At 40.5% G+C, this 16395-nt stretch overlaps 1 pseudogene; it reads right to left on the bottom strand.

The window, feature by feature from the left end:
• Nucleotides 1-8052: 8052 nt before the first annotated feature.
• Nucleotides 8053-15684, bottom strand: LOC102959142 (annotated as a pseudogene).
• Nucleotides 15685-16395: the final 711 nt, after the last annotated feature.

The following is a 16395-nucleotide window of genomic DNA, read 5'->3' as shown; positions in this document are numbered from 1 at the left end:
TTTTAAGACCCAGAGTCCATCTCATTAAGGGGAAGCCAAGTGTCCTTGAGGAAAGTCCTACAGTCACATATAGTATTTTCAAAACTGTTACTCAAATTCTTTTTCCAAACTGTTAATTTATCAGACTAACTGTACACTGAGAAAATAAAAATACTTAGATCTTTTGAGGGATATTATGCACAGGGTCTGAGCTAAACCCTGATACCTGGGACATAAAACACCATCAAGTCCTCATGGGCAGGTAGCCTCATGACACCCACCGTTATTGCACCAATGTTTCACCTAAATGTAGTTCACACCTATGGCCTCATAGAAATTTCCCCATGACTAATTGATGGAGAAAGACAAAACCCAGGTTTAGTTTGTGATTGAGTTTGCTAAATTAATTAGTACAAGCTGAAAAAGCCTGATGATATATATATATATACCACATTTCTACTCAGGGGTGGCTCCAAGAGGTAATGAGGAGAAAGTCTCCCAATGGACAGAACTTTGGGTGGTGCACTTTAGACATCAACTTTGTATGGAGACAGAATTGATCCAAAATAGGAGTAACACATGAACTCTTGGGTAGTGGAAAATAGCTTAGCTGAATGGTCAGTGGCCAAGAAAGAGGAATATTGGAAGGTGGGACAAAGAAGTCTTGGGAGAAGGAAAGTGGATGAATGTATAAGTGTTCATAAAATGTGTGGATCTTGGTTTCTAATAAACCAAGAAGGCCTAGGAAGGACAGGAAGGGTCAACAAGTGGGGGCCTGCCAACTTTTGTCCTTGATCACCTCAGTACTTGTACAATGGGCCAAAGGTATAGTTATAATACAGGAATGGAGTTATGCTTTGGTCCAATGGCATAGACTCCCTCTCACCAAGATTGACATAGCTGTTGTTGCAGCTTAGTGTCCAAGTTGTAAAAAGCAGAGTGCAATACCAAAGCCTTGATGTAGAACCATCCTTCAGAGACTAACCAGCCTCTTGGCAGTAAGTTAATTACATCAGACATTTTTTAGTCTGGAGAAGCCTCTAATTTCTTCCTGCTTGTATTAACACTTATTCTAGATATTAGTTAACCTTCCCTTCCCACAGTGCCTCCTATCTAAGGACTGATAGAATACCTAATTTATAAATTTAAGGATCCTGCATATTGTTACCTTGTATCAAAGGACCCACTTTAGGGCAAAGAGCTGAGACAATGGCCACATGACCATGGGGTCCCTTGTTCCTACACTATACCACTCACATGGAAGCTTCTGGTCTGACAGAATGTAAAAATGGTGCAAATGGGTGATATGCCAGCTTGATTATCACACCCTCAGTGAACATCTTCCATGGAGCAGACTATACAATGAAGCAATGGCCATTATATGATGCTCTGTCCACATTAGCCAGAATACCAGGGCCTCAGTAACCATAGGGATAAAGTTGAATTAGATCTTCTCATCACCATTCCTAGTGACATGTTTGGGAAACTTGTGCTTTCCATATCTGACACTTCAGACTCTGGGGAATTAGAGATTGGAGGACTTTGGGATAAGCTAGGGAGAATGCTCCCATCAGCTAATGGTGTGACATTTCCACCAAACCTAATGATACAACTGCTGCCTGGTCATTTTGGGCTTCTCATGACATATAGGAAGTTATTAAATTTATGAGGGTTCTTTATCATGAGTATCCAGAGATGCTTCTACATAATGGGAGCATGAAGATGAATATCTGGAAGCTAGGTGGGTTCCCTGAGGACCTTTTGCTTCCATGTTTAGTGAGTGTAGTAAATGGGCAATTGCAGCAACCAAATCCTGACAGGAGCTAGGTCACTGGGCCTTAAATTCCTCCTTCCACTGGTCTGGACTGATGAGTTATTTAGGAATGTAAATAACCAATAATTCTTATTTTATAAAAATCAATTTCAAGTATGGAAAGAGATACAGGACATTTTATGAAACAAAATGAGACCGACAGAAATAAAAAAGTAAACTATAATAAAAAAATCATACTTGTGGCCTCCAGCTGGCTTGGCTATTAGGCAGCCAGTAGTGTCCTCCTATGAGAAAAGGAGTGGGGCTGGGGTCAGGGCAGCTCTCATCTACACTCCCCTGTGCACTTGTATACTTGGAGCCCATAGGACAACATGGCAACAAAACAACCTGATATCAGCTAAGAAACAGAAACAAGAGTCAGTGAATCTGAAGAGAAATTGGATGTTCCCATTGGCTCCATAAGCACCTATGGACTATGGCATGAAAAGTAAAATGGGTCAATGATATTGAGAAGTCAGTGCTCATAAAGAACTTTGAAAAGAGTGGATGGGCCCAAGTGACAGAAAATATGGACTGGATTTTTTACTGGGGGAGGTGCAAACAATCTGAAATGTTTTAGGGTCAAAACTGTGTACTGAAAAAAAAGACAATCTCCTCAACAAATGGTATTGGGAAAACTGGACAGCTACATGCAAAAGAATGAAACTGGACCACTTTCTTACACCATACACAAAACCAAATTCATAATGGATTAAAGACCTAAAGATCTAAATGTGAGACCTGAAACCATAAAAATTCTAGAGAACACAGGCAGTAACCTCTTTGACATTGGCCGTAGCAGCTTCTTATTAGATATGTCTTCTGAGGCAGGGAAACAAAAGCAAAAATAAACTATTGGGAGTTCATCAAAATAAAAAGCTTCTGCACAGTGAAGGAAACAATCAACAAAGCTAAAAGGCAGCCTATGGAATGGGAGAAGATACTTGCAAATAACATAAAGGGTTAGTATCCAAAATCTATGAAGAATTTATCAAACTCAAAATCCAAACAAATAATCCAGTTAAAAAATGGGCAGAAGATATGAATAGACATTTTCCAAAGAAGACATCCAGATGGCTAGGAGATACATGAAAAGATGCTCAACATCACTCATTACCAGGGAAATACAAATCAAAACTACAGTGAGATATCACCTCACACCTGTCAGAATGGCTAAAATTAACAGGAAACAACAGGTGTTGGAAAGAATGTGGAGAAAGGGGAATCCTTTTGCACTGTTGATGGGAATGCAAACTGGTGCAGCTACTCTGGAAAACATGGAGTTCATCCAAAAGTTAAAAATAGAACTATGATCCAGCAACTGTGCTACTAGGTATTTACCCAAAAGGATACAAAAATACTGATTCAAACATGCACCCTGATGTTTATAGACGCATTATCAAAAATAGCCAAATTATGGAAAGATCCCCTTTGTCCATTGTCCTGATGAATGGACAAAGATGTGGTACACACACACACACACACACACAATGGAACATCAGCCACAAAAAAGAATGAAATCTTGCCATTTGCAACTATGTGGATGAAGTTAGAGAGTATTATGCTAAGTGAAATAAGTCAGTCAGAAAAAGACAAATATCATATAATTTCATTCATATGTGAAATTTAAAAAACAAGGCAGACAAACCTAGGGGGAAAAAAGAGAGAGAGGCAAAACAGGAAACAAATCCTTTTTTTATAAAGTTTATTTTGAGAAAGAGAGAGATGGGGAGGAGGGGCAGAGAAAGTGGTAGAGAAAGAATCCCACCCAGGCCCTGCACTGCCAGTGAGGAGCCTGATGTAGGGCTGAAACTCACGAACCATGAGATAATGACCTGAGTTGAAATCAATAGCTGGACACTTAACTGCCTGAGCTACCCAGGCACCCCAACAGACTTTTTTTTTTTTTAACGTTTATTTATTTTTGAGACAGAGAGAGACAGAGCGTGAACGGGGGAGGGTCAGAGAGAGAGGGAGACACAGAATCTGAAACAGGCTCCAGGCTCTGAGCAGTCAGCACAGAGCCCGACGCTGGGCTCGAACTCACATACTGCGAGATCGTGACCTGAGCCGAAGTCTGACGCTTAACCAACTGAGCCACCCAGGCGCCCCATCCAACAGACTTTTTTTAAGAAGAAAATATTTTTTTAATGTTTATTCATTTTTGAGAGAAAGAGAGAGAGACAGAGTATAAGTGAGGGAAGGGCAGAGAGAGAGAGGGAGATACAGAATCTGAAGCAGGCTCCAGGCTCCAAGCTGTCAGCACAGAGCTGAACGTGGGGCTCGAACCCACGAACCGTGAGTCATGACTTGAGCTAAAGATCATGACTTGAGCTAAAGCTGTATGCTCAACTGACTGAGTCACCCAGGCGCCGCCCAATAGACTTTTAACTATAGAGAACAAACTGAGGGTTGCTGGAGGGGAGGTGGGTGGGAGGATGGGCTAAATGGGTGATGGGCATTAAGGAGGGTACTTGTTGTGATGAGCACTGGGTGTTATATGTAAGTGATGAGTCATTAAATTCTATACCTGAAATTAATATTACGCTGTACGTTAACTAACTGGAATTTAAATAAAAACTTGAAAAAAACACACAAAAGAAATCCTGCATATTTGTTCTCTGATGATCAAATAGGCAAACCACTTTTCATATTTGCCACATTTTCCAAACCACTATGAACTGACCCAGAAAAATCTGATGAAGGATGTTAAAAGATATAGGACATAAGCAAGAATAAAATATTGCCATTGAGACAACATGGATGAAATGAGGGCATTATGCTAAACGAAATAAGTCAAAAATGAAAAGATAAATATTGTAACATCTCACTTATATATGGAATCCAAAAAAGTACACAAAAAGACAAATGAAACAAGAATAACAGCAACAAAATGAACAAAAAAGAGAATAGATTGGTGGTTGCCTGAGGCTAGGGATGGGGGATGGGCAAAATGGGTGAAGGGGGTCAAAAGGTACAATACGTGAACAAATCATAGGGATGTAACGTACAGCCTGGTGACTACAGTTAATAATACTGTACTGCATATTTGAAAGTAGCCAGGAGAATGGATCTTAAAAGTTCTTATCACGAGAAAAAAAATTTTGTGTGGTGACGGATGTTAATTGGACTTACGATAATGATCATTTTGCAGTATATACAAACACTGAATCATTATGTTGTACATCTGAAATTAATATAACGTTATGTGAGTTATCCCTCAATAAAAAAAAAGAAAATGAAATTGATGACCAAAGGATTCACTGGGAAGAGTGCAGGATAGTTGGGCTAAAGGATGGTAGTAGCAAGGAGGTGTTCTGGGGTGCCTGGGTGGCTTAGTGGAGTGTCGGGCTCTTAGTTTTGGCTCAGGTCACGGTCTTGCAATTTGTGGGTTCTGGCACCATGTCGGGCTCTGTGTTAGCAGCGTGGAGCCTGCTTGTGATTCCCTCTCTCTCCCTCTCTCTCTGCCCCTCCCCTGCTTGCATGTGCACACAGTCTCTCTCAAAATAAATAAATAAAACTTAGAAAAAAAAGTTAAAATAGAAGGTGTTTTCAGAGAGAAAGGACAGGGCAGGATTATACCGTTTGTCCTTTGGTAGACTTTGTTTAATGAGATGATGAGACTGGGTGATTTGACATTCTAGAAGACATTCACCCATCAGATGTTCACCCACTACGTGCAGGGTATTGGCCTAGCCTGTGCCTTTGGTTCAGTACGCGGTTTGTGCATTGAATAAAGGTTGGGTTGGAGTGGTGGTCTAAAATCTAGGCCAATCCCTACTTGCCAACGGTGAACTTGTGGGAGTGGTAACTGCCCACAGGAGCCCCTGTTTAATGTTCACACAAAGATCGTAGCGGTTCTCCTGGAAGCCCAGAGTTTCTTGAGAATGGTCATGTACAGCTCTTACTCTCAGGGCACTTTTAGGGTAAATCCACACATTTCCCTTGAGTGGGGACAGAATGTGTGACTTCTGGAATATGGTGAAGGTAAGGGATGTCACTTCCTTGATTAGGTAATGTTATAAAGCAAAGTGAAGGGATTTTGCAGAGGTAATTAAGATCCTAAGTCACTTGATTTTGAATTGGTCAAAAGGAGGGTTATACTGGGAGGGCCTGACTTAATCAGCCATTAAAAAAGGGACTTGAGGGGCGCCTGGGTGGCTCAGTCGGTTAAGCGGCGGACTTCGGCTCAGGTTATGATCTCGCGGTCCGTGAGTTCAAGCCCCGCGTCAGGCTCTGTGCTGACAGCTCAGAACCTGGAGCCTGTTTCAGATTCTGTGTCTCCCTCTCTGACCCTCCCCCGTTCATGCTCTGTCTCTGTCTCAAAAATAAATAAACGTTAAAAAAAAAATTAAAAAAAAAAAAGGGACTTGACCCTTTTGTGCAGAGAGATGCTCTCCTGCTGGCATTCAGGAAGTAAAGTGTCATGTTGTGACTGCCTATAGAGGGCCATGTGGCAGGGACATACAGGTGGCCTCCGAGAGCTGAGGGCAGCTACCAGCGAGTAAGAAGCTGAGGCCCTCAGTTGTGAAGTTGCAAGGAAATGAGTTCTCCCCCAAAATTTGACTGAGCTTGGAAGAGGACTTTCATCCAGTAGAATCTCCAGGTGAGAAGGCAGCCTGGCCAACATTACAAGTGCAGTGGAGGACTAGCTCAGTTGCAACTCTTGACCCACAGAAACTGCCATAGCGTAATTATGATACAATAAATGTATTGTGTTAAGCAGCTGAGTTTGTGGTAATATGTTTTTTAAAAAGTTTATGTATTTATTTTGAGAGAGAGAGATAGAGAGTAGGGGAGGGGCAGAGAGAGAGGGAGAGAGAAAGAATCCCAAGCACACTCCGCACTGTCAGCATAGAGCCTGACACGGGGCTCGAACCCATGAACTGTGAGATCATGACCTGAGCCAAAACCGAGTTCGACATTCAACCGACTGAGCCACACAGGTGTCCCCGAGGTAATATTTTTTTACAGCAAGAGAAAACTAAACAGGTCGTGGCAGGAGAGGCAAAATTCTGGGGATGGCAGTGTTGATGACTGCTTTCTGGTGAGGATAGAATTGCTGATTAGTCCTGGAAATTGTTTTGGAAGCTTAATCACCTTAACCTGATTTTTGCAGTTAAGTACCAGCTACTGAATGCTAATAGATTTCATTTCTGCTTCAACTAACCAGACAGGATTCTGTAATTTCACTAAAACCATTAACCGCTACAGCTTGCAAGAAGGTATCAATTCTCCTTGTGACTCAACTTCAAAACCCCTTATTGCTTCTAAATGTATTAATGCACTCAAATCCCAGAATGGTCTCAGTTTGGGGAGTGGGAAAATTACAAAGTGCAAAATGAAAGAAGAGGGCTTATAGTCGAAGTAAGATTTTGCTAATTTATATTGGGGAAAACTGGGGAATATACGTGGAAGTAGACTCTGATGGTTGGACCAGGGAGGGAGTAAGATAAGTTAAATCAGGCTGTGATAATTGATATGGTGCCTTCACCCAGGATTCTTTACTAAGCAAAAGTATATATATATTTTAAATCGTATGGTTGTTGAAGAAAACTGTTCCTGGCAGGTCTGGATATAGGCATGGAGAACTTCATTTCTAACCTTTGGATCTTATCTTTTAGATTTGTCCATGATCACCCCCATTGTAGGACCATCATAACCTCTATGCTTTCAAATACTGAAAACATATAATTTTCCCTAGTGATTCTGGTACATGATGTCTATTATACTTTTAGGGAGATCAGAAAGCAACATTAAGGGGATAAAAGTAAACCTTGGGGTAGTATGCTGATTCTGTGGCAGAAGGTGCCAAGATTGAGTAAAAGTGTAGATAATCGAGAAAGTGAGAGATTCTCAGTGATGGTATCATATTGTCACAAATGTATATACAGAAGACAGTTAATGCATGAATAGAGGGCATTGCCATTACCAGCTTGTAGCCAAATGCTGGGCAAATTCACCCTTTGCCTAGTTTTAATTACATGCTAAATGGGACATAAGCATTGCCTGTACTCTCTTCTATAGTAATTATTAAGCAGTACTTGAGTACTAGAGGATAGTGAACCTCAGCCCTTACTAAGAAAACTGTAGAAGGGTGTCTCTTCTAATTCTTTCTATAGTATTCCTATATGGCTTATAAAAAACACTGCACAGCTGACTGCTGACTACCACATTTTAAAAGCACTTCCATCGATAGCCTTTGCTATGCCAGACATGAGGACAACATTTCAAGCATTCAGCAGGTTAAAGGTGACTGGTTAGCTAAAGGTGACTAGGCTTTCGTATCTCATTTTGGAAAGCCAGTCAAGTATACAGTTTATCTTCATGTGAAATGGACTCCATTATGCAATTACTCTCCTCCTGTAAGGGTAACTGAATGCTGCAGCATACTATCACAACCTGATAGGATGAGATTTAAATACGATCAGTTTCAAAATAAGTTGATTCATTACATTGATAATATGATGATTTCCTCTTTGGAAGAGGAAGCCAAGGGCATTTGTAAATTATAATGTGCAGAAGTAGTCAAGGATGGCTGATTTAGGGTCAAGGCCAATCAGGCAAATATCCAGGAATATCCCAGGTTGAGGCCTTTAGGGACATTTCACAAATAGTAAAGAACAAATTACTGTCCCTTCTGGGTCCCACTAATGAGAAAAAGATACGAAGTCTTGTGGAGCTATATATATTCTGGTGGACACGTATACTGAATTTGAGTATCCTGTCCTCTGTAATATAGAGTGACTAGGGGAAAAAAAAGACTAAATTCAAACGAGCTGGAACAGAGGAAGTCTTTGAGGATATGTAAAGGGAACCTCTGGGACTATCTAATCCTAACAGACCAAGGGTTTTATATGTGTATACCAGTAAAACTCAGAGACTGCAGTTATTAGAAGTCTAATTCCGACGCTAAATGGCAGGTACTGGTATTTTGAATTAGAAGATTATGCTGTAACTTAGTATAAACCACTTGAAATATAAGTACTAGTGTGCTCTTAAGCTCTGGTGGCAACAGGTCATATGGCTGAAGGACAAACTTACCAAGATATATATTTTGATGTGAGTGATGTGAGAAAGACATTCAAATAAAGAAAGGGATGTACAACACAGTTCCTTGGAAAATGTAAACGTTATACTTACAAATATGTTGAAATGGAGTAAGTGCATCATATTCACGATCAGGTAGCCTTTCTCTACCTCTAGGATCAATGATAGAACATCGTCTCCTGTTTGTGAGTGGTCTGAATTGTATGACTCTTGCCACTGACATGTAATAGGCTGCTTGCTCCACCAGTGGGAGCTCCTATACTGAAAAAGACTTCTTATGGGAGTCTGCTGCTCTTTGCCCAGCTGCTAAATTGCTGTTAGCCCAGCTATTTCCCTAGTTGAAAAAGGCAAAGGTACGTTTTAACAATATTTGTTCGCTCAGTACATGAGCATAGAATGTCTTTCCATTTCTTTGTGTTGTCTTCACTTTCTTTCATCAGTGTTTTACAGTTTTCAGAATACAGGTCAAAGGACCTCTTTGGTTAATTCTATTCCTAGGTATTTTGTTATTTTTGGTGCACTTGTAAATGAGGTTGTTTTAATTTCTCTTTCTGCTGCTTCATTATTATTGTATAGAAATGCAACAGATTTCTGTACATTGATTTTGTATCCTGCGACTTTACTGAATTCATTTACCAGTTCTAGTAGTTTTTTTTGGTGGAGTCTTTGGGGTTTTCTGCATATAGTATCATATCATCTGCAAATAGTGAAAGTTTTACTTCTTCTTTACCAATTTGGATGCCTTTTATTTCTTTTTGTTGTCTCATTTCTGTGGCTAGGACTTCCCATGCTATGTTGAATATAAATGGTGAAAGTAGGCATTCCCTATGATCCAGTAATCACACTACTGGGTATTTACCCCCAAAATACAAAAACACTAATTCAAAGGGATACATGAACCCCTATGTTTACTGCAACATTATTTACCATAACCAAACCATGAAGCAGCCCAAGTATCCATCGATAGATGAATGGATAAAGAAGATGTGGTTACACACACACACACACACACACACACACACACATATATATATATATAATGGAATATTATTCAGCCATTAAAAAGAATGGAATCTTTCCATTTGCAGCAACATGGATATGAGCTAGAGAGTATAATGCTAAGTGAAATAAGTCAGGGAAACAAATACCATATGATTTCACTCATATGTGGAATTTAAGAAACAAAACAAATGAGCAAAGGAAAAAAAAGAGAGACAAAGCTAGAAACAGGCTTTTAACTATAGAGAACAAACAGGTGGTTACCAAAAGGAAGGTTCGTGGGAGGTGGGTGAAATAGATGATGGAAATTAAAGAGTACACTTATCATGATGAGCACTGAATAGTGTATAGAATTGTTGAATCACTATATTGCACTCCTGAAACTAATGTAACAGTGTATATTAACTATTCTAGAATTAAAATAAATTTAAAAAAGAAAGAAAAAGGTAAAGGTAATTCTGTACAATGGGATAAACTGAAAGCAGTGCATAGAGCAATATAAAAAGAACTGAATATTGCTCTAGATCACAGTCCTGACATAAAATGCTATATAAAAATTGTGGGTATCACAAGCTCTTCGTCCATAGCCAATGGTCCAAGGGTATAGCTAATAAATGTTTAATGGATGAACAATAAAGAGTACCATCTGTAAAGAACACAACTGTGGAAGGCCTGTGGAATTTCAGAAAGAAAATTAAAGTAGATCATATTGATGCTCACCAAAAGAACCCAATTTTTCTTTCAGAGGAGAATTGGAATGCCAAGATGAAGCCTTTGTCCGCTGCCTGCAGGTAGTCACTTGGATACATGAAATGAGGCATGGTCATGTCCAAGTCATACAACAATGAGTTTACAAGAACATATTCCACTGTCATCCAGCAGAGTCACTAATGTGGAAGTTACAAATATAATTTACTAAATGTTAACAACAGATAAACTATCTGAAATTGGCCTTGGGAAAATCCCCAATAACAAGACTGACTCAAAGCTGACAGGTGAATGACACAAGGTCACTGCTAATATTTCTGAAGAATTCAAAAGGATTTTTAACAAAAATAACTATTTCTTACTCTTTAACAGAAATAGCAGCTAAAACACCATTAAGGTCATGGAAATAGGCATTTTATGTCAATTTGGAGCCATAACCTACACCTCATTGGATCAAGGAACACATTTGAATATGACTCTTATACAAAAATGGGTCAAAAGAACACTTAACACCTATGGAGTAGTGACTTAATTGAACAACTAGAATGGGAAATTTAAATATTTTTGTTAAAGACATGGTAAGATCATAAAGAGATTCCTAGCTCAATTGGGTGAATGTATGCCTCACAAGAAAATGAAGAGTGGTAAATGTAGAACCCTTTTAAAGAGATTTCTGCACATTGGAAAGTTTGTTGTTGTTGTTGTTGTTGTTGTTATCAGCTCCAACGTCCCAGGCCCTGGACTACATTTGCATGTTTGAGGTAAAGGGGACGTAGCTTCTCAAAATAATCTATTCTTTTGAATTAGACTGTATTTATTCCTAAGGCATGTCTTGGTTGAATATTGATCTTGCCTCACGCATCCAAAGTAGAATCGATTATAAGTGCCACCCTATAATAATCTTATGATGATTTACCTCCCCAACTCTCACATCTCTCTCTGGGAATGGATAAAGGAGAGGTTTTGACGAGGTTCCTATTGCCGCCTTATAAGCTTTTTTTTTTTTTAATCATTTATAAGATGCAGCATCTTCCACCCTTTTATTCTCAACTTTCTGTACCTGATATTTAATGTGCAACTCTTTTAGATAGCATTTAGTTGCTACCTCTCTTTTAGTCAGAGAATTTAGTGTAATTGAATTTAACTTCCTACCTCACCACTGTCACACCTGCTCTATATTCCTTTTTCTCTCCTTTCTTGCCTTCTTTTGGATTACCCACCCCCCCTTTTATTTTATCACTCCATTATTTCCTTTCTATTAGGAGGCAATCTTCTGGTCTTGTTTTAGTTGTTACCCTGGATGTTACCAAATGTATCCTATAAATTAGTACTTTTACCACTTCCTGGACAATATAAGGATCATTGCACAGTTTTAACATGTTTTACCCCTCTCCAACTTTTTGTGCTGTTATTGAAATGTATTTTGATTATATGTGTGTGTGTACATGTACATATATGTATGTATGTGTATAATCCTCAAGACATTGTTGCTATACAGTTCAATAGTCATGCAAACTTACTCACATGTTCAAACTTTCAGTAGGTCTTAATCCACTCCTCTATTTCAATGTTTCCATTTAGGAACAGATTGCCTCTATAAAAGGAAATCCGTTCAGTATTTCTGTTGTAAATGTATACTGGTGCTGTCTTTAGCTGTCATTTGTCTGAAAATATTTCCCTTTCAATTATTTTTAAAAGGCAGACTTTTAATAACTGTTTTTATTACCAGGTTAAGTGATGAAGTTACAAAATAATTAGAAATTTCTGAGAGTTTTATTGTTTTAAAAAAAGGCCTCATTCATTACATACATAATGTCTAGTATTTCATTGGTATACCACTGTTCAAAAGGTCCTGGCCAAAAAAGTCCCAAACAAAACACTCAATCCAATGTTTTAAGTCCTACTTTGTTAATTAAGCTTGTGTGCATATGAAGCCCCCTAAAAGAAAAGAGAACAAAATCAAGTAATGCTTAAATTGTTAGCCAGATTCTAGACAGGGAGACCGAGTAGATTTTTTCTGGGTTACTCCACTTGAATTATTGTTCAATTACTCAGCGATGGATCCCTAAAGAAATGAAAAATTAACATGGTAAGCAGGTCACTGCATTATTTGGACTATATGTCATAATTATATTTAGCAAATTCAGATAGCCACAATAAAAATAGCCTCCATCATCTGTAGTTTTGAAGATAATAATTCTCCATCTGGCTTTTTATTTTTGCTGGACAATACACAACTGATGAGCTATAAGTAATGCTGTTTTATATCATAAAATACTAGATTTTTTAATTTATGTTTGTAAGCACTTACTGTTTGAGTCAAAGTTAGGCTTGTTAAATGATTAAAGGCAATTTTATTACAGCAGCATGTACTTATGTCTTCCTAAGAGAATAAAATGCATAGAAGAAACAGCTTTTATTTTTGTTTGTAACCTATAAAATCGAGCTATTTTGCTGATGTGAAATAATAATAACTAATTTTAGGACAATACTACCTTCTGAAAATGCCACACGCCCACTTTTTAAATGCATCAAAATTATAGCATGTTCCATCTCAGACTTGGCCAGAGTAAAATTAGGCAAACAACTGATTGCTCAGCTGAAACAAAAGGTAATTAACATGTTGGGAACAAACTGTGAGCTGGGAGCATATAGCTAGATGAAAAGGCTTTTGATTTAAAGGCAAATTATCCCAAGTGGCCCTCTGGCACAGGCAATTTCTACTTTCACACTCATCAATGTGTCTGTGATCTCTCACCCTTAATTTCTTCCTTTTTAAAGGGCTGATTTGGACTGACTTATCTTTTTTTCCTACTTATAATATGTAATGCATTAACTTAATTACACATCTCTGTTTAAAATTACATTTTTTTAACATTTATTTTATTTTTGAGACAGAGAGAGACAGAGCATGAACGGGGGAGGGGCAGAGAGAGAGGGAGACACAGAATCCGAAGCAGGCTCCAGGGTCTGAGCTGTCAGTACAGAGCCCGACGTGGGGCTCAAACTCACAGACCGCGAGATCATGACCTGAGCCGAAGCTGGATGCTCAACCGACTGAGCCACCCAGGTGCCCCTAAAATAACATTTTTAAAAGAATAGATTTATTTTAGAATATTGCTCTTTTCCATTCTTCCATCTCATGAAGCAATTTGCTCACTTCTCCGTATTTCCCTTCCACACAATTTACATGTATCTTCTATCATCACTTAGCTTCTTGTGATTTGGACTGACTTATTAAGAATGATGTCCTTAAGAGAAAAATCTTTTTGTGGTTATATGTAAACATGTGATAGGTTTGCAGAAGTTACAGTTAAAGAGGGTAGTGAAGTAGTCAGCTATGTTCCATTTATTTGAAGGTCAAACCAGTTACACCCTCAGGACTTTCTCAATGGTGCTGAGATAGGCAGCTGTTTCCAGGTTCAATCCCAGGTTATACTTTGCAGCTGCGTACATGATTTGCCTGGCAGAAAACTCCCCAGTGTAAGGTAAACCAGAATGTACAATGTCTTTTCTCAGATACTCTGTTTTGGAACCCTGCTGTGGATATAATAGGAAAAGTTTGATGGTGCTTTCTACATTTTCTTTCTAAACTATCTTGAATAGACATGAGAAAGCAGTAGCTAGAATCTCTTTCATATTTAAGGTCAAAGAGCCATAGCTGACTACACATACACACACACACAAGCTTACTCCGTATTCAGCATGGAGCCTGGTGAGGGACTCGGTTTCACAAGCCTGGGATCACGACCTGAGCTGAAATCAAGAGTCAGATGGGTGAACGAACTGAGCCATCCAGGTGCCCCCTGATTTATATTCTTTAGTCACTCAAAGTAAGATACTGTCACTCCTTCAACATTCAAGTATAAATCAGGAATGACCGTAATGTTCCTCTTCAGAAAAATCTTATAAGCTTCTGGAGTTGTTGGTTCATTGGAAGCATCAGCAATGATCTTGGCTTTCATTCTGGGTGCACTGGACTTGGTTACCTGCTTTTCATTGGCAGTAGGAATAAGTATGCCAGTTTGCTGGCAAGATACTTCCTTCCTAGGGCTTTGCCTTGGAGAAACCCAGAATTGATTCACATTGCAACTTTATTTTTTTTTTAAAATTAAGTTTATTTATTTATTTTGAGAGAGAGGGAGAGAGAATCCCAAGCAGGCTCCACACTGCCAGCACTGCCAGCACAGAGCCTGATGTGAGGCTTGAACTCACAAACCGTGAGATCATGTCCTGAGCAGAAACCAAGAGTCCTACGCTTAACTGACTGAGCCACCCAGGTGCTCCGATTCATGTTGCAATTTCAAAGTCTTCTAGTTCCTTTTGGTCAATGCCATCTGAATTCCATATTCTCCCATTAGATTCACCAACACCGACACATTTAGCAAAATAATGTAACTATAGAGTGCAAAATTGCCAAAGCCCTAAATAAGAAATGTTTTCTTTCCAAACCCTGGTGTCATTCCAAAAATGCTCATGAAAGAAGCTTCACTGAGGAAGTTTTCAATCCCATGTAAAACACTGGCCAGTAGCGGAGATGTCGGCGGATGAGACCCCAACTGATGGATTTACCAGGATAGCAGGCATGTGCGTTAATTTGCATGCGCTATGCAAGCCCTGTGATGCTGGCATAGGTGTCATCAATCTAGGACATCTCTCACTCACATTGCCTATTTCTGAAGAAAGCACATCAATTCCAGGACGAATAAAGCCCTGTTTTGTTAGTTCCACGGTGAACCCCCTTGTGATCTTTCCCCACTTCCTTACTGGTGTAGTTTTGGGGATTAATCTTAACACCAGCGTTAGCATCTCCAAATGGCACATCAACCACAGCACATTTAGACGTCATAAGGGAAGCCAAAACTTATCTTCCCTAGATCCACATCTTGGTTGTAACGGGAGCGTGCAGTGCCGGCTGTGCTGGCCCCATAGCCCCAGATGACCTCTGGGGAGCCGTTGTCTTTCGGGATGGGGACCAGCAGGCTGAGCACATGGTTGCAGGGCTTCATGATTCGCAGGATGCCACGCACCCGGGGTGCAGCTTCTTCTCCTCACTCCTCTGGTTCTGGATGTGTGCCGCCAGCCCGTCCTCCGGGATGCCGGCCTCACGGTCGGTCGTAGAGGCTTTTCACCACCTTGAAGAGGTAGAAGCTGTCCTCACAGCCCGCTGCCTCCATGCTGTCACGTGGCCGGGTGGCTGTGCAGGCCCGCGCAGCTGCCGCGTTTCTTGGTAGGGCGACACGAGCTCTTGGAGGCCGGGGGGGCGGGGTTGGGGGGAGTGGCCTTTTAAACTTCCCGCCTTCCCAGCAGTCTCCTTCCCTCGCACCGCCCACCGCCTGAGTGGGAGGAGTCGGCTGCACCTGATGGTCCTTTGAGAGGCAGGCCCGCCCTGACCAAAAAATGGAGGCCGTTAACCCAGGTGCCTTTCTTTCCCCACCCTTGGGTCGTCCCTGAATGGAGGTGGGGGGGTCTGCATGCTTAAGGAATTCAGCCCGCACCGTAGAGCTCTGGGCGCTCAGGCCTGGGGCGCGCCCTGGGGTGCAAAGAGGGCTGCGAGCGCTGGAGGTGGACCTGAGGCTGTGCGGGCAGGGGATTCTGAGGGCCCAGAGTTCTGTTTGGAGCCTGAGTTCCACAGTGTGCTGGCTGCGGGACTCTGCAGGACCCTCACCCTGTGGAGGGTGACGGGTGGGAAGGAAGCCAAACAGGAACCCCTAAGTCCAGGCCCCGGGCCACAGTTGCCTGGGTCTAAAGGTGGTGCTGTTTAAAGGTATTTGTCCTTGGTCTCCGTCTGTTTTGAGAATTTTCTTTGTCTTGGGTTTTCAGTAGTTTATTATGCAGTGCTGAGG

Source organism: Panthera tigris, chromosome B4, assembly GCF_018350195.1.
Source record: "Panthera tigris isolate Pti1 chromosome B4, P.tigris_Pti1_mat1.1, whole genome shotgun sequence".
NCBI lineage: Eukaryota > Metazoa > Chordata > Mammalia > Carnivora > Felidae > Panthera > Panthera tigris.
Note: the sequence above shows the minus strand (reverse complement) of the source record. Positions and strands in the feature narration are given on the sequence as shown.